At 43.9% G+C, this 21,703-nt stretch overlaps 1 protein-coding gene and 1 long non-coding RNA gene across 2 annotated transcripts in view; one reads left to right on the forward strand and one right to left on the reverse strand.

The window, feature by feature from the left end:
- Positions 1–4,285: 4,285 nt before the first annotated feature.
- On the reverse strand, positions 4,286–7,865 carry LOC127038608 (uncharacterized). Its single transcript, XR_007770728.1, has 4 exons — positions 7,625–7,865; positions 6,826–6,992; positions 5,847–5,962; positions 4,286–4,685 (listed from the first exon to the last, which is right to left on the reverse strand). It is a non-coding gene; the product is annotated as an uncharacterized LOC127038608 (long non-coding RNA).
- Positions 7,866–8,634: 769 nt separating this feature from the next.
- The window catches only part of FBXO42 (F-box protein 42), a 95,811-nt gene continuing 82,742 nt past the window's right edge, over positions 8,635–21,703 (forward strand). Inside the window, exon 1 of the mRNA XM_050931219.1 lies at positions 8,635–8,815. The gene's annotated coding sequence lies outside the window, so the exon portion shown is untranslated. The remainder of the gene's footprint in view (positions 8,816–21,703) is intronic.

Raw genomic sequence — 21,703 nt, forward strand, 5'->3', positions numbered from 1 at the left:
TGCTGTGTGTTAATGTTGAACTAATGCATCAGGCTATTCCTAAGAGATGCTGTGGTGCTATTGGATGAGATGTAACTCCACAGTCCCAGCTCCTTGTGGCTGTTGACGTTACCAAGCCATTTTGTAAGAGCAGAGGTGGCCAAACTCCCATCTGCCTCCCTAAAGTCCCTAGTTTGCCCTCTCAGGCAACACTTCAGCAATGGGTAAAGCACAATAGCTTCCTAAGTGCATGCACAGTGACACCACCAGCTGTGCCGATCTGTGGATAGAAGGGATGTAGAAGCATATGAGGTCACTGGTAAGGTTTTGTGTCACAGGGAGCTGATGGATGTGTTGCTTTTGGGGATCTGTTGGTGATGGCTGGGAAAGCCTAATGGCGCGCTGGAGTATGTTATTGATAGCATTGTACTCAATGTGAAAGTGGGCACGAAGGCACAGGTCTTTCCTCTTCATTCACTTCCATTCTTCCAAGGTTTTGGGCCAGTCCCTGGGGGACTGCCCCTTGATGTGGTGGGCAGGCTTGTGTGTTCCAGTGACACTCAGAACTATGCCAGTGGGAGCTTGAATTGCTGGGAGGCCTCCCCAGGCCAGAGAGGTTAAAGGACAGCGAGCAGACGAAAAGCAGCCCGGGTTGGGTTTCAGTGATGGGCTAACAACGTATCCTCACAAAACAGGGACGTCATAGAAACACAAGGTCAATACTTACATGGAGCCTTGTTCGTGGCCTAAGTGACATTTGATGGCACGGAAAGGATCCTGTTTCAGAAAGTTCTGAGTGGATGGAAAATGTCCTGCTGCAACCTTGACTTCTACTAACTCTAGCTTTGTTTGCTGGTAGTAACCCTTAGCGAGACAAGGTGGGGGCTGTCACAGCTTTTATTGGACCAGCTTTAAAAGCTGTTCCCTCCCCTACCTTATCTCTCGAATATCCTGGGATGGACTCCGCCACGACTACCCTGCATACAATAGGAATCGCTGTTAGTTATCTAATTCCTTTTAGTGTCCACACAAGGACCCTACCCTAGTCTCTAAAGCCCAGATTTTGAATGGTATTAGGCATATACAAAATCTGGACCTCTGCCCCTTAGTCAACAGTTCATTAGCCCGATCAAAAAGACTGAGCTGGCAGCTGCTCCTCACCTCAACCCCCAAAAAGTATTAACTGAAGATTAAATCAACCCAATCAATCCTGCCTGTGATGGAGCTTACCCCTCATCACTTCACCTGCAAGGTAAGGGATACAATTCCAGTTAGTGATGTGCTGCACCTGGCCTCCTAGCCAGACGAGACAGATAGGCCTGATAAGTAGCCTGAGGGAGCTCAGGTGGGGGAGTTTGTTCCCCTCCTCTGAGGAAGGTCTGGGACAGGTAGACTAAGCAAAGCTATAGGGATAGCATTGGCCATTGGAAAAAAGGGGTGAGATCTAGGCGAGACTGCAGAAAGGGTAGGACTCTCCTGTGGAGGGAAGCTCATAGGGGGCAGAGCAGGCCCCTATGGGAGGGAGCCCTGAGGTAAGGTTTGTAAGAGGATTAGAAACAGCGCAGAAGAATATTCAGTTTTGACTGGGCTTGTTTCCGGTAGGGGCCTGAACTTGGCTGACTTGGATTAAGGTCTGGGGCTGGTGGCCTGCAGGTGGTGCTGGAGCTGACAATAGAGGCAACATCCTGCCCTCACCTATGGGGGAGGGTAACTCAGGGTACTGGAGTACCACCACACCCGTCTTACCACAAATCGCTAGCTTCTACCCCCTCCCCAAAAGGCTGGATAAAGAAGAGCCTTGTAACCTTCCCTGAAGGTTAACATAGTCTAGCTGCTACTTGCGAAGAGTGAAGGCTCCTCTTGGAAAATGCCCTGCTCTCTTATATTGGTTTCAGCATTGGCCTGCTAAACCTAAGGGTGTGAGTTCTATCCTTGAGGGGGCCATTTAGGGAACTGAGGTTTTTGTTTTTTTAAACCCATCTGGGAATTTGCCCTGCTTTGAGCAGGGGATTGGACTAGATCAGGAGTCCCCAATGTGGTGCCCGCTGGGGCATCTAAGTGCCCCTACGTACTGTCCGGTGAATGAGCATCCACCGAAATGCCGCTGAAAAGCTGCGTCATCCAGAGGCATTGTTGTCAAAATACAATTTTTGGCAGTATTTCGGTGGTGACACCTCTGAATGATGATGCTTGTCGGTGGCAACACCTATTGACGTTGCCGCTTGTTGGCGGAATTTCGGTGGATGCTTGTCCTCCGCCAAGGTCCTCCGTGGCTTGTCGTCTGGCGCCTGCCAGATGAAAAAGGTTGGGGACCACTGGACTAGATGATCTCCTGAGGTCCCTTCCAACCCTGATATTCTATATCCAGGAGGCTGCACCTTTGCTGATCCCAACTACAGCAGTCGATGAGGAGAGATTTCATCCCCTTTAATCTCAAAGAGCCAGGTCTCAGGCCAGATGGTGTTCAGAGGGCAATATGTTTCCTATCCTCAGAGATAAACAGCCAGTTGGTACAGGTCGGAGACCTGGTGATCTAGTGTTGCCAGGCTGCACCTATATCTGTAAGCCCTCTTCAGACATCAGGTGATAATCCAGTACATGGCACACTCTCTACAGGAGCAGAATTAAAGCAAATGGTGAGACTCCCAAAGCTCTCATGGATTTAAATGGGCTTTGGGTCAGGCTCTTTACTGCTTATTTGCCGTGCAGGGGTGTTGTGAAGCTTAATTATATATGTCCAATATGTTGAGGCCTTTGCTTGGAAGGTGTGATTTGACTGGAGTTTGGAGGATCTGCTCTCCTTTGAGTTTGAACAGTGGCCAAAATTCTGGAGCAAAAATATGGGAGGGAGGGAAGAGGCTTAGATCACTGGTTGAGACACCACTTTTTAGGCCACAAAGGGCCTGGCAGCTACTGCTGTTCTTTGCTGGGAGAATACAGATTACATCACCCCAGTGCCACACAGTTATACAATATCTTGAAAACGGTGTAACCCACTAGTGAGTGTGTGTTACAGGGATTATGTGGTGAAGTTGCCTGTGATGACCCAGGCGGTCCATTTCAGCCTGATAATCTTGGTCCTCCTTCGTGCTGATCCACACACAAAATGTGAATTGTCATAGTCCTCAGCTACAGAGCTTTAAATCCAGCTATCGTAGCTCGTGCTTTGAACTCTAGAGGTTGGTCTGCAGTTCAATATCACCGGGTCAGCCAAGAGGGCACTTGTCACACTGAAACATTCTACAAACCATTAATCCTTCAGCTTCCTGGACAGAGAACAGATAAAAACCAGGGAATTTCTATTTACTTCGCTTCCCTCTGACAATGCTTAGTGGTGGGAAGGTTTCAAATGAGCCCTTTGAACAGTGGTTTAAAATTAACTAATTCAAACAGTGGTAACAAACCTGAACTCTACGAGCACTTGGGATATGTCACTGGGTTAGGGTGTGGGGAGTCAAGGCACTTAGGGCCTGGCCTCATCTTGCCAAGGGGCTGAATGTCTCAGGGTGACCAGATGTCCCGATTTTATAGAGACAGACCCTATTTGGGGGGCTTTTTCTTATATAGGTGCCTATTACCCCCCACCTTCTGTCCCAATTTTTCATACTTGCTATCTGGTCATCCTTGAATGTCTTCAGCTCCCAGTAAAGTGGAAAGGGAATTGGTCGCTCAGCCCTTCCCAGCACTGGGCTCTCAGCGATGCTCTGGGAAGGCCGGTGAAGTGTTACATAGAATGTAGAATTAATCTGCTGTAAGTGCAGGGCACAGAACCCCATTTGAAGGCCCTTCTGTGCCTCCCGCTGTTATTTCATTGGTTAACCTGAATTTCTGATATGCAGATTAGCCATAATGGGCTGAAAGATTCTCTAATGCAGGGGTCCCCAACACGGTGCCCATGTACTGCCCGGTGGACAAGCATCTGCTGAAATGCCGCCGAAACGCGGCGTCATCAAGAGGTGTCGCTGCCAAAATGCCACTGATTTTTGGTGGGATTTTGGCGGCAACACCTCTTGACGTTGCCGCTTTTTGGCGGATGCTTGTCCGCCGGCCACGGTCCTCAGTGGCTTGTCATCCGGCGCCCGCCACCCGGAAAAGGTTGGGGACCACTGCTCTAGTGCAACTCCCCTTAAATCAGTCATGTTACACTAGGGATGAACTTGGCCCACCACCTTTCACAGGAGCTCCCAAAAGTAAATGCCATGCACTCTTCCTAGCCTTATGTGTTCCTGTGCACCGCAACTGCAGAGCAATTCAGTAGCTTTATTTTCATGTTATTTATTTAGATTTACATCATAAAAAGACTCCTATGCGAGGACTCTAGGGCCCCCAACACTTAAATGTACAACATAACAGTGCCCCAGCACCATTACAAAGCAAACATTCTTACTGGAACAATACCTCAACTTGGCCATCTACAATACCTCACCTCCATCATCCCGGGGAACATCTCCTCGGCTCTCCCCAAACCCCGATGAATGGTGACAATGTAATTATTGCAATGTACCAGCAGATGGCGACTGGCATCCTACAAACTCCACCTAAAAGCCTCCTGAACAGGGTTCGGTTCTACACTTGTCCGACACCCCCTTTCAGCGGCCCCCACCCCACACAGCTAAATCTGCAGTCCCACTCTCTCTGCGTGCTCTCAGACGTGGCTCGTACAGTTGTCTTCAACTCTGGAAGGCTACGCCAACAAAACATCCAGCCTGTGGGAGGAAAAGATCTTGCAGTGCAAAGCTTCTGCATCTTTTGGGCAGAATCTAATGCAAATATAGTGGGGCCATGCGTTGAAGCAAAGCCTTCTGCAAGCCACTGCAGGACTGAGAAAGGCTGTGAATACCTTCCAGCTATCCACACGGATATTTGTATATAAAGGGTCAGCCTGACTCAGTTGCCTCTAGGACAGAAAGCATGGGCAATGCATTGCATGCAGTTGGGGGGGAAGGGGTGTAACATTCGTAGAGGTGCTGATCTCCACGTGCAACATTAGGCAGCTTCTGTGTCTTTCCAGAAGGAACTGAAATGTCCCAAGGCACGTTTTAAAAAAAGAATCCGGAACAGATGTGTGTGTCCTGGGCAATAAACCAGGTGAGAATGGCTGTGGTAGCTTCTCTGTTCACCTACACACAGGCTGAGATTTAGGGCCTCAGCGACTTCCACCAGTGTTATCTTGGAGGGGCCCCAGCCCTTCTTTTTGCCTTTGCATCCCCCCAGTCCCTTAGGAGGGATGGAAGAGGGAAGCATCCTATGCACTGCCTATGTCCAGTCTAGTGACTGCGGGTAAAATGTTCAAAGGCACCTAAGTGACTTAGGCACTGGGAAAATGGGACCCAGGCTCCCAAGTCACTTAGGCTCCCAGGTCACTTGCTGGAGGATTCTCTGCAGCTTAAGGTCTTCAAACCACAATTTGAGGACTTCAATAACTCAGACATAGGTTAGGGGTTTGTTACAGGAGTGGGTGGGTGAGATTCTGTGGCTTGCATTGTGCAGGAGGTCAGACTAGATGATCATAATGGTCCCTTCTGACTTTAAAGTCTATGAGATGCTTTGAAATATTTTACTTTAAGACTCATCCCCATAATATTTTATGTGCTGAAGTCTATGCATATAAATATTGGGGGATAACGTGTATTTATACCCGCAGGCAAGTCCTGGCCCTCACCTCTGCAGGCATGTGCCTCAGTAGAGGCAGTGAGTGGAAACTTGCTTTGAATGAGGGGGCAGAATGGTGGTGCTTTGCATGGGGAGTAGAGGGAGGCTGGGGCTGAGGGGAGGTTGTGGTGTCACACAGAGGAGGAGGAGGAGGAGTGGGGTGCATGGGGAGCGAGGGGAACTATTGAGACTTGGCAGAGGGGGAGGATTCCTACCTGCATTCCAGCCTGATCCTGTGCGCCGTGGTGGATGATCCAGCCCCCCCGCCCGGGTCCCACTTTTATCACTGCTCCTCCCCCATCACGTGCACACAGTTGACAGGGAGTGACAGCTGGGGTGGAAACACAGATCAGCCCCACTATATTTCCATTGCAAGGCGCTAGCCATCCTGCCACCCACCCCAGTCCCATTCCACCACTTCTGTGTCTCAGTGTTGCAGAGCCCAGGGCCACAGGGTTTCCCTGAGCAACCATCCATAAGGGCTATGTAGGTGGACCAAGGACAGGATCAGGTGATCTGCTGCTGTACACGTTGTTCAGTCCTTCCGCCACACTAATGGCCGGAACACTCTCAGTGGAGGGGCGTCACTGTCATGTCAAGGGCTTGGGAGCACAATTCTTTCCCCACTAGGGATCTCGTTGCTGCTCAGCTGTGATACTTGGCCTGGGTGTGGAGGAGTGGTTACATTTTCCGTAATATTTGTATGAATCCTCTGCATGCCTCAGTTTCCCACTGTGCTTTGCATTGCTACCCAGTGGATGTGAAAGGATGAATACCAGTGCTGAAATAGTGAGGGGGGGTCATGAGGTGTGTGTGTGTCCCCTAGCTGTCTGGGTGGAATGACTGGGTCATTACAGAGCTGGTTGAGAACAACGCAGATCAATAGAGGATCCAGAGATAATGAGACACCCCCAACCCCCAAGACTGAACAATCGACACAAGAAACCCTAGGAGGTGGGACATGTGACCTCAGCTGGAAAACAGACCGGCAGAAGTGTCAGGCAGCTGGAGTAAGGGCTGCCTTTTGGAGGCACCCAGCGGTTCACACCTGGGACCAAGGCCACAGAGCCAGATGGAGCTGATAGCAGCCTTCATTGCACTGGCTTGACCAGGATGGACTATATTGAACCTTTGCCTCTCTGTGATAACCTAAGGATTGTCAGCTTCTGCAGCCATTCACTAATACATTCTTACCTTGTTTTGGAAAGGCTGCCACTGCCAATACTCACTGAGAGCATTGTGCCCTGAAGGTGCCCAGGACAAGCCTCCTGCAGGCAGCTGGATTCATTGCAGGGAGCCAGAGGGAGAAACAGGGATTGTTGGGGCCTGAAGGCCCAGTTTTGATGTCCATGGGCCTGCCTCTGTAGAAACATGTGTCCTTGAGATTCGGCACACTAAAAAGGGGTCATTCGCAAGGCACTGGTTACTGACTGGGGCATAGACCAAACCCTGTGAATCCACGACACTTGGCCTGGCTGCTGGGTTTTGGCCCTTGATAATTCTGTATAATAATTCTAATTTTAAAGAAAAAGAAATTCACACATCAAAAACTTTGTGAACAATAGGTTAAGGACACCTGTGGAGGGGAGGGATAGCTCAGTGGTTTGAGCATGGGCTTGCTAAACCCAGGGTTATGAGTTCAATTCTTGAGGGGGCTATTTGGGGATTGGTCCTGCTTTGAGCAGGGGGTTGGACTAGATGATCTCCTGAGGTTACTTCCAACCCTATGATTCTATGACACTACATAACATTATCCATTACAGGTACTACATACCACAAAAGTTGCCATTAATAAAATCTAAGGGTTAAAGTATAGAAATGAGAAATGCTGTATATACCCTTAGGGGAAATATATTGGCATTAGGGAAAAAATGTATGAAGATCCATCTTTGACATTTCAAGAACAATCTTTACACTCTCCTTCCCTCCCATGTCATAGCAGACATGGCAGTGACTGCTGTAACTTAAGTGGCTCGAATGTTTCCAGTCTCACCTATATTCACTTGCTCAGGATCCTGTCCAATCTCTGGCCCTTTAGGCGGTTTCCCAGGTGTGGTCTCTGCCTGAAGCAGACTCCTTGTTAATAACGGTCCGTGGGGCGTTTGTGGGTAGAGGCAGCTGTAGCAAACCTCACACCTTTCCTTTGTGGAAAACCCTCGCTTACCTGCTCTGCCCCTGGGAGGGTAGGAGAGGGGTGATCTGGGGGGAATGGGCCTGCATGGTTCTTGGGGACAGGGTCTTGCAAAAGCTGGCTAACCCCCCTTAATAAATTACAAGCGGCCAGTGGAGGGGGGGGGGAAAGTAAGTACTGCTTATGACTATAGTAGCTTGCATTTTTGCACTATGCAGGATGCGGCCCAGCTAACCGATGCACGCAGGGTAGGGTGCAAAGGGCCGGGGGACAGGACCTTCAACGACACGTTCCCTAGTATGCAAATGACCTTCCCAACATGGCTCCCAGCATTGGCACTCCCTCCATAACTGCCCTTTTCAACATGGCGCCCACCCCTTTCACGCCCTTCCCAATATGGTGGCCGCATTCGCACTCTTAAGTGACCCTTCCAATATGGCGCCCTTCCTTGCCCTCACGCTCTACCAACATTTGCCTTTCTCTACATGACAGCCACACTCTTGCCTGTGCGAAAACTGCCCTTCTAAATATGGCGCTCAGCCTGCCCTTCTTCTTTGACCTTCCAATCGTGGCGCCTGTCCTTTCTCATTTGTGTCCCTGCTGGGAGAGCCCTTTATGGCTACTCGTTTACTCCCAGCCACTGCCCTTCCCAATATGGCGCCAGGTTGGGTTAACCCTTCCTACAGGCCTGTTTCCCAGCCGTGTGACCTTCCCAATATGGCCCCCAGAGCGGCCCCCTGTGCTGACCTTCTCAGTATGGCGCCTTTCATCCCTCGTTTCACGTGACCTTCTGAACCCGATTTCAGCCGCTCACACGTCACGTGACCTGGCCGGCGCGCGTCTGCGCGTTGCGCTCCCCCTCCCGGCTGGACTGGAGCCGTGGCGGCTGCGATGCTGCCGAGCGGAGCGAAGATGGCGGCGGCCGAGGGCGGCTCGGGCTCCCGGTGCCCGTTGCTCTGAGGGGGGTTGGGCAGCGCGGCCGCGGAGCAGGGCGAAGGGCCCCGGCTCCTGCCTTTACCCGGGCCCGGCAGGGAGCGAGGCGGCGGCGGGGAGGTGAGTCCCGCCGGGGGGGCGGGGGCGACTGGCGGGGCCCGAGGGCCGCTGCGAGCGGGCGGGAGGGGGTGGGGTCCCCGTGAGGGGACCCCCCTGTCAGTGTGTGGGGGAGGGGACAGTCTGTCTAGAGCGGGGGCCCCTGTGTAAGGGGCTGGGAAGCTGCCGCGGGGAGGCAGTTAATGCCTCAACTTGGGCTGAGAAGCTCCGCTTGGGGGGCGGGGGTGGGAAGAACCCCGAAGCTCCCGCCCCCCAAACCAGGCTCTGATTTAGGGGAGTGGAAGCCTGGGGCAGGCGTGTCCTCTCCGCGCCTGGGGGGTGAGGAGGGGGCGGAGGCTTTATGTGCCTCCTGCTGCCCCCAGGTCTGGGGGGGCTTGCAGCCTCTCAGCAGGGCTCAGAGAGAGGAGGTGATTGTGGAAGCACCTGCAGTGTTCGCTGGTCTTTCCCAAAGAGGAACCAGCTCGGGGGTGTGCTCAGGAAAGACCTGTTCTGCCCTGGTGTGATGGTGCCTGCTTTCAGGGAGGGAGGTCTGGAAGGGGCGATTAAACAGCAAATCCGGGGACAAGAGTTGGAGACACTGCTCCTCCCATTTGTTAGAGAAGCGCTTGAGTTCTCTGTGTCTAACGAAAGCTGTTTATTTTTACTGTCTTTTGATACGATGCTGATAAGGGAGTTACACTCCAGATTACGCACCGCAGCTCCTGCCAAAACCTAGTCAGTCCAGAGTAGTCTACATATAAGGCATGATTCTTTAAGTTTCTATTCTGATTGCGATGCTGAATGGGAGGATGGTTCTGCACCATCATGGCACAGTGCTTGTGTGAGGAACAATTGTGCTAAGATTGCTTTTTTTTTTATTACTCACTAAATACTAACTTCTGAGAGGATGTCGCAACTTCACCATTTTAGGAATAAGGAAAAAGCTTGTTCCTCTTCTCAGTATATTAATTGTCTGGGATATCGTTAGTGAGAGCACATTCTGAGAAAAGGGATTTCTTCCAGTACATTCTGTTTTTGTAAAAGGCATTAAACCCTGATTGTACTAATGTCTTGGGACAGCCAAAGTTGTCATAAAATTGGGATTTCATTAAAAAACACAAACTTCAGCAATGCAGCACTAAGCATAAATTTCAGGTAACACAGATCCAGACAATCAGGATTGAGAAAACTTGTGTTCACTTGTAATCTTCTTCATAACAAGGCTGGTGTTATAATGAAGCTGCCAGAAGAAATGGCATTTTATACATATAAAAATAAAGATGAGTCCAAAGAAAATATTTCAGATCCCTGGAGAACTTGGTGTGAATTCAGAATCTAAACTGAGCTCTGCATTTTGTGTCTTGGGTCTCTGTGATAATATATACGTTGAATTTAGGAAGCTTACATTGTGTTAATGCTAATGGTGAACTCACCCTCCCCTTCCCCCAACTCAGTAAGGCACCCCCATCTTTTCATGTACTGTATATTTATGCCTGCCTACTGTATTTTCCACACCATGCATCTGATGAAGTGGGTTTTAGCCCACGAAAGCTTATGCCCAAATAAATTCCTTGTCTCTAACGTGCCACAAGGACTCCTCATTGTTTTTGCTGATACAGACTAACCCACCAACCCCTCTGAAACCTGTAACATAAACAGCAAGAGATGGTAGCATGAGTATTACTTTACATTATCCACCTTCTCTGGCTTTCTTCTTTTAGCCTGGTTCGCTGGTGATATTAGTGAAGAAGGGTTTTTTGTTATAATGATGAACTGAATAGTGTTACTTCAGTGGAATTGTCTCAAAATGCGTAGTTCTTACTTACGAGGGTTACATTGTATTGTTGTAAGCAAGATGGAACCAAGCCTCTCTGCGTGATGTATTTTGCACAGTGGAATTTAAGTTTGGAATCCTAACATATTCCATCTCTGAGAGTAGATGTCTTTTTTTTCATGGCCTCCGAGACTGAGGGTGGAACCTTGGCACCTTGCATTCCTGATTTTGTGTTCCGATCTCTGCTGTTGGAGGTGTTGGGGAAAAAAACAAAAGGCACAGGAAGCCTGACTGTATTGAAATGTGTGTCTGTAGTATATGGTATCCATTTGTTGTAACTCTTTCCTGCTTATAAACTAACCCAATTATGGGACTTCTGTTGTGAGGCTTGCTTAATGCCGATTGATGGGCATATAATTTACATTAAAATGGTTTCAGTTATAGTGAGAACTGTTTACACTGCAGGCCAATAAATGGTGGAACCTTGCAAAAGAGACTTTATTTGGGCAGAGAAAAACAGATTTGATCTGGGCACGGTCATTTCTAAAGGAGGGGTTGATTGCATTTGAGATACTGTTACTAACCTAAATTCTAAACTGAAGAGTAGCAGTGTTCAGCCTTTACGAGCCGCCTTGCCATCTAATGACAGCAAAGCTGGAAAGAATCAGTATATGGTGCCCCAGTATTGTGTGCATTATGAAGTCACATTTATATGATGATATTGCATTGTCATGACACACTGATGCAACATCACAATACAATGATTATAGTCAGGGCATGAAAAACTTACCTGATGTGCTAATCAGAAGACTAAACCTGTTAACTAGATGCTGACTTGAAATATTAGGGGACGCTCACCATCATGCTTTGGGGCAGTACTTTGATGAGAAGTGATATCCTAACTCAGCTTCTGGGAAGGGAAGGATGCTGGGATTCTTACTAGGGTTTTCTCCCTGGACCTTACTTGGGGAAGGGTAGGGACATCTTTCTTAATAAGAAATTACATTGTTGCATGCAATAGTGATAGTTTTCAGTGCTGTGTGCACCATTTCTCTCTCATACACTCTAACGACTGCAAGTATAATAGTAAAACAAACAGCTTTCTATCATCTGCCTTTACTGTCTCTCGATAAATAAACTCTCTTGCGAGCACTCAAATTTGTCAATTTCAATAATGGATTTTTCCATTCTCAAAATTCAAGGAAGTTGTAAAAGAACCTTTTTAAAAAATGAGGCTCATGCACAAAGTGGACTCCCATTGTAGCTGTGGTTAAAATACAATATCTCAGATCATTCATTGGTAGTAAGGAGCCTGGATTAAATTTTACTTGGAGCATTTTAGGTAATTGGTATTAGAGGATACTACTTCCACTATTTTTGTTTGAATTGGGACATTTGTTCCTGTGTTTTTGCTGGTGAGGTGCATTTGGCAATCCTTCCATTAGAATATTCAAACAGTCTGGCTCTGATTTTAGTTTTAGAGTTTCTTTCCATATGTTTAATGGAAAGAGTGACACGAACTGTAGTTGGCAGGGGACAAGGTACACGTTTCATGTGGAGAGAGAAGGCTTATCGATTCATTCCCAGAATATGAATGGTTTTTTTAAAATGTGTGTTCAAAACTTCAATACACTTAAATTGTACTTTAGTCAGCTGAGGTAATTGCCAATTTATGCAGCTTCCACATCTTGTGACATAGGGTTGCTTGACGAGGTTACCAGTCTATATAAACACACCTTTGTGGCAGTGTGATGTTTTCCCCCCTGTATTTGGTTATTAGAGAAATTAGTCAGAAGATATTGATTCATGTCTCTAACAAATTTGACATTAATAAACACTGATGTCTTTTAAAAGCCAGTGGGATTATGAAATTCAACATCTTTCTGATATTGGACATGGGCTTAAGAAAACAAAATTTGGCGCATTGTCTCAAATAGCTGAATTAAAATTTCCTTTCCAAAATGCATACTTATAGCCCAGTGAGACATCTGTATTGTTGTTGTTAAAGTGGCAATACTGGGCTTGGTGTTGTGCTCGATGCAGAAAATATTGTCGCTGCCTGTAGGAGTTTACAATCTAAAGTGCCATGAATGTCCTAGAGCTTCAGTTCATTCCCATGAGATTGTTTTGTGGTATGTCCTCTTCCCTAGTTTGCTAGAAACCATTGATGTGTGTGCTCCTCTAGCAGGGAAATGGACACCACCCAAATGCCTGTAAATACAAACAAATAAAAATTGGAATTTACCTCCCATCTAATGTGAATTGAAGTATGATTTATACTCCAACAGTCTGTATTGTTTCACATGACTTAGATGCATTTTAAAATGTTTGTCTGGTTTATTTTGTCCTGTGAAGTTCCTGAGTTCCATAGTGGACTGGGCATTCGTTGGTTTTAGGTGGTTTCGTAGTGTTACCTGAATTAATTTTTGCTTGCTTGTTACGTGAGCATTGTTGTGCTATATCTGTAACTGTACCCCCTCTGGCTAATGAGATCAGTAGTGTTAATCTGGTCATTATTTTGAGGAGAGCTTCTAAAGACAGCCCAGAGATCTGCAGGAAATGGTGTTGGACTCAGAGAGGAAAGTGTTACTTAGTGAGTCAGTACTGAACCAGCACCATAGCATGATGTGTGGTGGTACTATGCTGATTGTGTACTGGAAGAGATTTAAAAGCAAGGTCTTGCTGTGAAAGACTATCATTTTTCACAGTGGTAAGGATGTCTTGGCAAAATTTAAATTTGGTAGGTGTACGTTCTGCCTAATTAAAATGCCCTCTAGGGGTTGAAAAAAGATTAATTTTGCTGGCACAGACGGGATATACTGTCTTAGAGGTGGATGCATTTCATTACATATGTTCACTCACCTACTAGTATTCAAAGTGATTTGGGATCCTTCAGAATAAAAGCCACTGCATAAGCATAAAGTTTCTCTATGAAAGGTAAGGACTCTTTATTAAATGTCTGAATATGAAAAAGCAGCAAATCCATCTTTCTGTGTACTGATCAGAAAAACTTGTACTGGATTCAGGTGCCAAATTTTGTAAGTGCTTAAACAATGATATTTTGTTTGCTGTGGGACCTGGTACTGTCCATTTCTAAACTTTTATCACACTGGAATTGATACTAGGCACCATGAAAGAGGTGTTTTATAATGTGTCCAAAGTCCCCAAACTGCTCTTTAAATCATAACAAATTCTTACATACTTCAAGTGTGCAAGGGGAACTATGATAATACAGGTGTTTCATTTGTTTTAATAAATTTTTGTGAATACCCTTGTACTGAAATTTTCAATTCTTTTCTCGGTGAACTCCCAGTCACAAAGAAAGGGGCTAGTTGTATTTGGAAGATGAACCTTCTTTGAAAGGCTTAATTCTTTAGAAATAAGCTATATTTTCAGAAGGCCATTGGTTTACTCCTCTGACTGATGTTATGTGTGATCCGACTCAAATTCTAATGAGGCTTTTGCTTGTGTGCAATATGGTGGTAAGATTTTCTTTTTTTAGACACAAGTGGATGGAAAATCACTAGTTTTTAAATGTCTCTTGGTTGCGTTGTCAGATAAATTTCTTTTTTTAAGAGAAGGAAGGTGTCTGTCACATTTGAGTGAATACATTTACAGACAAGTGGCAGTGGCTTTTTTACCCTTTTTACGTGGTCCAGTCTATGGAGTAAAGTATATGAGCTAAAACTATTTCGATTAAAGGTAGCAGTTCAAGGGATAAATGGGAAGTTAACTTTTCTGTCTTGCTGAATTTGTACTGTACCCCTTCCCCACTCTTAGACTGCCCCCCCCCCCAATCTGCTTCACTCTGGGGTAGCTCGATGATTGTAGTAACAAACCATTATGAATTTAAAACTGTAGGAGCCTACTTGAGTATGATGATTCTGGGCCAAGCATTAGCTTGTCCCTGGAGTACTAGAAAGTGTAACTCTGAGACCTATAAACTGTGTAGCAGATGTGCGGGCTGTCACCGATGCCTGTTTCAGAGAGCATCTTTGACTCTTGGACTACAAACTTTTTAGATCATGTGCTGTTGTGTGCTATTAGATATCATGTTTCATCCCTGGAGTTGATGAAATGATCCCACATATATAGTTCATTTTGATTGTAGCCACCTGATCACCCTGTCTTTCTAAAAATGGGGAGCTAGGAGTCAGGAGATTTCATTTCTGATTCTCCGTGCACTCTGGTTTGCTTCAGTTGAGCACTCTAAAATGGGGATACTCTGTGAACTCTTGAAAGATCTTTGGATGAAAAGTCCTAAATAAATGCAATAGAAGACCAAAAGTTTATTGAATTTGCCAATGACCTGAGTAATTTATTTGTAGTATTCTAAAAAATTTTCTCAGTGGTGCTTTTGTAGGACATTTTGCTAAAATGTTATAAAAATAATCTAAACAAAAACAAATTCTGAAAATAGTTGAAAGACAGGCTAGAGAGAGAGAAGCAAATATATACTTCCCTCTTTTGACAAATCTAATTAGAGAAAATGAGCTATTATAAAACTCAGAATCTGTAAATTGCTAATGAGAACTAGTGACCTGAAGAATTGCTCTGTGTGGCTCAGAATTTTGTCTTTCTCCTACCATCAGAAGTGGGTCCAATAAAAGATAGCTCACCCACCCTGTCTCTCTCAACAATCTAACTAGAAATTTAATCTGTGAATTGTCTCTAGTACACCTCTACCTTCATATAATGCTGTCCTCAGGAGCCAAAAATCTTAGTGCGTTATATCGAACTTGATTTGATCCGCCGGAGTGCGTAGCCCCCCCCCCCCCCGAGCGCTACCTTACCACGTTATATCCGAAGTTGTGCTATATCAGGCCGCGTTATATTGGGGTAAAGGTGTATTGTATCAAAGCTGGATTTTTTTTACTTAACTTTAATTTCACATTTTTGTAGATTTGCATTGTTTTTCTATTAACGGGCCAGTCATCTCTTGATCTGTCTTAGTCGTTGGGCTTGCTGTATTTTTCTCATTGTCCTGTCCTCCTCTCTCTGATATAAACCTTAATGTCAGGTCTGTCCATGCATGTGCCTGATCACAGGGGAATCCAGAAAAAATTACCACCTCATAATGCAGAATAGCCATTGTATCCCCTATAGCTCGCCACCCTTAGGGCCAATTTGTTGTACTCTTCATCTTTGTATGATGTTTGGCTGGCTAGCGAGCTAATGGAGGTGGTACTTATCCTTCTCTTCCCCATCTGCATTATGTCCTTAAGAATCCAAATGAATCACTTCTGACTTGCTTAAAATATATCAACACTCCACATGAGACCAGTGTTCCTTCTGAATCCTGTTTACAGATCTGCTTTTCCTCCTGCATGCATGTGTAGCAATACCATTGCTAGTCATGTAAGAAATATCATTTTTAGCAGTCTTAGCTCTTCCAGGTTCTATCGCTAGTGCAGAGCTTATTGATGGTTAGCATAAGGGATTCCAGACTGCCAGCTACAGAGTTAATGGTAACTTGGCAGGATTTTGATACGTAAGTAGAAATGTTGCCTTACAAGTCAGCCCAATATTTGTTAAATCGTAGTTTGACTGTTGCAGGGACACATGGTGCAGTCATAATTACATGCATCCAATGTCCCTGCAACAATGTATTTGCCTATGCATATAGACCCCAATGAAGAGATGCAAAATATCTTCCCTTCTGAATTGCAGTACACTAAATACGTGTCATTTTTTATTTACAGATTAGTGATCAGAGTATTTATTTCTTCTTTGTGCTCCCTAGTCATATTATGAATGAGAATGCCAGTGACAAATGCTGACACGTTTGAATTTGCATGTTAAACTCCTTTGCTCAACGAGAAGGCAAACATTTGAGTTCTCTACAGAGTTCTGTGTTTACCTTTCTGATATTGGTATCCACCAACCTTTCAGATTTTGCTTATTGTGTTTTGTGTTTTTAGTTTAGTCCTAACTGTTCTCAGTTAACTGTCAGAAATATCAAATGAGCTCTCAGGAATAGTGGAGTATTCTTTTTAATATATAGAGAGGCAGTTTCATAGTTTATAAGCACAGGTTAGGGAGCTAGAAATCTCTGAAATTATAATTCCAACTCTGTCAGCAACTTGCTGTGAGACTCTGCTACCTTCGGTTCCTTATCTATAAAATGGAGTTAATTACCACAGTGAAATGTACAGAGTTAGGCAGTGGAACACCTACTATCTGAATGCTGTTGGAATTTATAATAAAAATATTATTTATGAACGAACTTAGGTTAACTTTTTTGTAATTGAACAGCAGGTTTATACATATGAAATGCTGTCTTTGAAGTGTTTTTTTTAACAACATACTTTTGGTGTCATGTACATTTTTTCGAATTAGAAACTGAAAATTATACATGCTAGTGGCTTGTTGCATTAGTTTTGTCAGCTAAAAGTAGTAGTGCTTTAAAAAAACCTTATGTAGAAAAAAACGAAGATGATGTTTCCTTCCTCCTTGATCCTGGTCAATATGAAATGGAATGTTAATAGGTAGTTAACATTGTACTAATTGATTTTGTCGTCCTTTCCTTTGTAGCATGAAAGTTGATTGTGGCTCTCAACCTTTCCAGACTTACTGGTCCTCTTTCAGGAGTCTGATTTTCCTTGCATACTCCCAAGTTTCACCTCACTAAGGCTACGTCCAGACTACCCGCCGTATTGGCGGGTTAAAATCGATAGCTCGGGGATCGATATATCGCGTCTCATCTAGACGCGGTATATCGATCCCCGAGGGCGCTTATATCGATTCCGGAACTCCATCAACCCCAACGGAGTTGCGGAATCGACAGGGAGAGCCGCGAACATCGATCCCATGCGGTGAGGACGGGTGAGTAATTCGATCTTAGATATTCGACTTCAGCTACGTTATTCACGTAGCTGGAGTTGCGTATCTAAGATCAATTTCCCCCTGTAGTGTGGACCCTTAAAAGCCACTTGCTTACAAAATCAGACATAAATGTCACAGCACACAATTACTGAAAAATTGCTTATTTTCTCATTTTTACCATATAATTATAAATCCATTGGAATATAAACGTTGTACTTTGACCAATGTAAGCAAGTCGTATGAAATTTTAGTTTGTACTGACTTCTCTAGTGCTTTTTATGTAGACTTATAAAACTAGATAAATAGCTAAATGAGTGGATGTACCCCTGCAAGACCTCTGCATACTCCCAGGGGTACGGATACTCATGGTTAAGAACCACTGACCTAGTTCATACAACGTAATTCATGGGCTCTGTGGTTATGATTAACTAAGTGGATGTCATAAAGCATCTTTTTAGGGCAAGCTTGGTTAGTGGTCACAGTTCTTAGCGATATATAGTATAGAATAAACCGTTCAACTGAGTGGATATGAATCGGATACAGAGGAGATTATCGGGTGCAGGTGCTAAAATGGTATTATCCGTGACAAACTAGCATTACCTAGATTTTTTTTATGTCATAGCTGCTAAGCAGAAAGATCGTTGCAATAGCCAACTCTTCAAAGCAGTGCATTCGAACAGCTTTAGAGAGTGATTAAATCCTGAATGCTGAGCCTTTCCTTTGCTTTTGCAGTAACTGTCGCTTTTTGATGGTAAGTGACATGGCATTCCAGGTACTCTTCCTACCTTCAAATTAAATGTCTCAAGGCTCCTCGTTATGTGAATTTCTTAATCAACATTGCAAGCTGGATAATGGAGCATCATGGTTCTTAAGATTTGGATGCAGTATAATTTTGCTTTGTTGTAAATACAGAACTTGCATCTCTACAAACACCCTTTGTTAAGTGTATGCATGCTTATTCAGAGACTAGTAGAACTAGAAACCAAAGATTTGGGTGTGGAGTGAAGCAGCATATAGTGCTCTGCCAGTAACCATAACTTTGACCTTCAGTTTGTGCTGAAAACTAGTTTTATTGAGGGTTTGAACTGGTTCTCAGAGGCTAGGCATGAATCTGGTGGATACTTGTCAGAAATCTGAACTTTTTTGGTGTCTCAGTCATACCAGTACACTTCCTTGAAACTGCAGTTAATTGCTTGACTTTGAGCATTAAAAATATATATATAAATATTAATAACGAATTACTTTTCTTCCCACAAACCTCCATCATGCTTCTAGACAAAGCTATATCCGCCTCTATGCTCCGTTTAATATACAAAGTCAGATGACAGTGTCTTAATTTCTCTCATTTCATTTTTATTGAATGACAGTGTCACTAAGGTTACTCTGTGGAACTCAGCATTAGGCTCGTATTTATCTTTTTGAAATTAAGGTTTTGAGGCACAGGCCTTAATGGCAGGAACTGGGGGCAAATTTCCCAATATACAAATGGATACAGTTATTTTTTAAAAAAGTATCCCTGTAAGTTTTTCTGTATCTACTTCCTGACTTAATATTCCCAACTCTAAAAGCTGTTTTTGGTGTTAGGGGTGCAGTACCCAGATGGCCAGTGTTTTCCTTTTGTGTTTTTGTTTCCTTGTGGCCTGTTGAAATTTCATGAAAGCAGGTGCAATCTAGCAGGATCTTTCCAGTCCGCGAATGCTGCGAACTATATGGAATTGTCACTCAGGATGGGCTGCTTCTTTACTGTCTGAACAAGTGTAATTGACACATGGTTATCTCCCTGACCTTGTGTGACAATGCAGTAGGCTTGCACGCTTTTCACTTGGTGTTTTGCAGCATTAACCCCTTTCTTTCATTGTCATTAATTTAAACATGGATGTCCTGCTGCTGAATTAATGCTGTCATGCAAATAACTAGTCTTTTTCAACTTGGAAATTCTTGTATTACTGCTGTGACCGGACGTAATATACCAGTTGTATATTTTCTCAGACAACTCTTCTCCTTTGCTTCTGTTCTCATTTTGTCCTGGCATGTGGCTCTCAGATCTTACCTCTTTAATCTTTTTGTCCGGCTCCATTACATGGTTTGTGGTTATTTCAGTGCTTGGTTAACTTGACCCCTTTATTGGTAATTCTTGTGACTGTTGTTTTCTTGGTTCCCTTTCATCTGTCCCATGTGCTTGATCTATTCTGTTTGGTTAATGCCATCTGATGCTTGTTGTTAGTCTGGGTTTTCACTTTGATCTATCCAAATATGTAGTAGTTCACATTTACCACCTGTCCATTTGGACTACACAGGTTCATTATTACACTGCTCATAAATATTCTTTCGGCAGTTTAAAAAAGGAGAAATTGTGTTTGCCTTCCATTTTCCAGCTCTGTCAGTCCTTTTTTTTTTAAAAAAAATCTGATTTATACACCAAATATAGTTTTCAAAATTAGGATTAAATCCAGAAACATTTATCAACATAAATAATTGCCATGTGGCCAGTTGCTATTTTACCTGTGCTGTGTATTTGGTGGTTGGCTAGCTTAAATATAAACAGTCTTCAGATGACCATTTGAGGATCAGATAGTAATTCCACACATTTAAAAACTTAAGGAAGATCCTTAATTAACAGTATGGCTCATGTATTGTGTTACTCCTGCACGAGATCTCTCAAATAGCACTTTGAAGAAACGATCAATCCCCAAATGCGTCAGTCCACCTGACTATTAAACCTAAATTCCAAAAAGTAAACCTTGAAAATGAACGTCTTTGCTTATTGTTGAGAATTTTTACTTTTGTCTCCCATCCCTTGCTGATGTTCATTGTCAGTTAGTCTATGCTCTCTTTGATGCACAGTTTGGTTTTGTGCATCTAGGGATTGGAGGTGGCGGGGAGGGACACTGAAGAGTAATGTACTGGCTACAGGGGGTAGGACAGAAGAGTCTATCAAACCTAGGTGTCAGTCATGCGAGTATCTGTTTCATAGTTTATATTGGAAACAATGGTTCATATTGATCAGATGGTAGTACTGGGAAAAAATCCTTTATTATAGTTAAAAAAAAAAATTAATATGCTACAAGTGACTGTCTACTGCAATGTAGCTGGAAAAAGCAGCCTTGAACATACCTGGGTTGCTTTAAATCAGCTCCACATTTCTTGTTTTTCTTCAGCAAAAACAATTTTGCAGTGTAATTATCCTGCAAAAAAGTGTATTAATTGGTCAAATATAGGGATATTGTATTTTAAGACAACACCGAACCAATTAGTCTAATAAAAATCTGCAAACATAGCCTCTGTTTTATTACTCTTATTAGTACTACACACAAAGCATTATTGGTTCTAGAAGTGTAGCATATGTCTCCCTAATGACATAACTGTAGGCTTGATTTTATGCACCTAAAACCTACATGCAAGTTGATTAGGTTTAGTGGTCTTTGTAGGTTAAAAAATAATTTTCAGACACCACGAAGAGGAACAATCCTGCATAGTAACCTGGAGAGTTTACCTCTAAGCAGTGGATTTAATTTTAATTTACTAGTACAGCTTCACATGCTCTGCAGTCCAATATCCTGAGAAAGGAGTTGAGCTCTGTTTATTTAAAATCTCTAACTGTGACATGTCTTGTAGCCTTTATCAAATGTGAACTGGGTTCTTGGTAACGATTCATTTTTGACACCTTTGGAAAGACACCCACATTCTTGCTGACGTTCCATAATTTGTTCTGTACAGACCTTGTACCGCCATCAAAATAAAAGCATCGTACTCTGTCCTCAACTTATATTAGGATTGGAAAAAAATCTTAAATCTTCCAATACATTATGAAGCCTGAAAGCCGTCTCTTTGCTGACTTATGTCCTTTCCCCCTTTTTCATTTGGAAAGCATGCACTTCCCCTTTTGTTTCTGATGGAGCTGAAATCAACCAACTTTTTTTGCTATAGGAAAGCACTGCTCTCAAAGTAGTTTTAGTTAATAGCTGCTTCAGAGCCAGCAGAGGGAGCATGGGAGTAAAAACATTTCCTGTGTACTTTTCCGCTAGAATAACAGTGTCTTCTTAGTCTCATCAAGAGCAATGCATTTAAAAAAAAAAGAAAAATCCGGATACTTAAATCTTGTCTGCTTGTGGAGTTGTTCCTGATTAACTTAAACCTCTTTGAAAGTTAAACAGGAGCAAGGCACTTATTCCAGAATAAGTGTTCACATATGGAGTTAATCTGCAGCATGTGCCCACAAAAGACTCCAGAGAATTAGTCCACGAGATTAGAACCATTTCAAAATAGAATCAAGTTTGTATCTAAATTAGTTGAAGGTCGTTTTTTTAATTAAT

Source organism: Gopherus flavomarginatus, chromosome 21 (assembly GCF_025201925.1).
Source record: "Gopherus flavomarginatus isolate rGopFla2 chromosome 21, rGopFla2.mat.asm, whole genome shotgun sequence".
NCBI lineage: Eukaryota > Metazoa > Chordata > Testudines > Testudinidae > Gopherus > Gopherus flavomarginatus.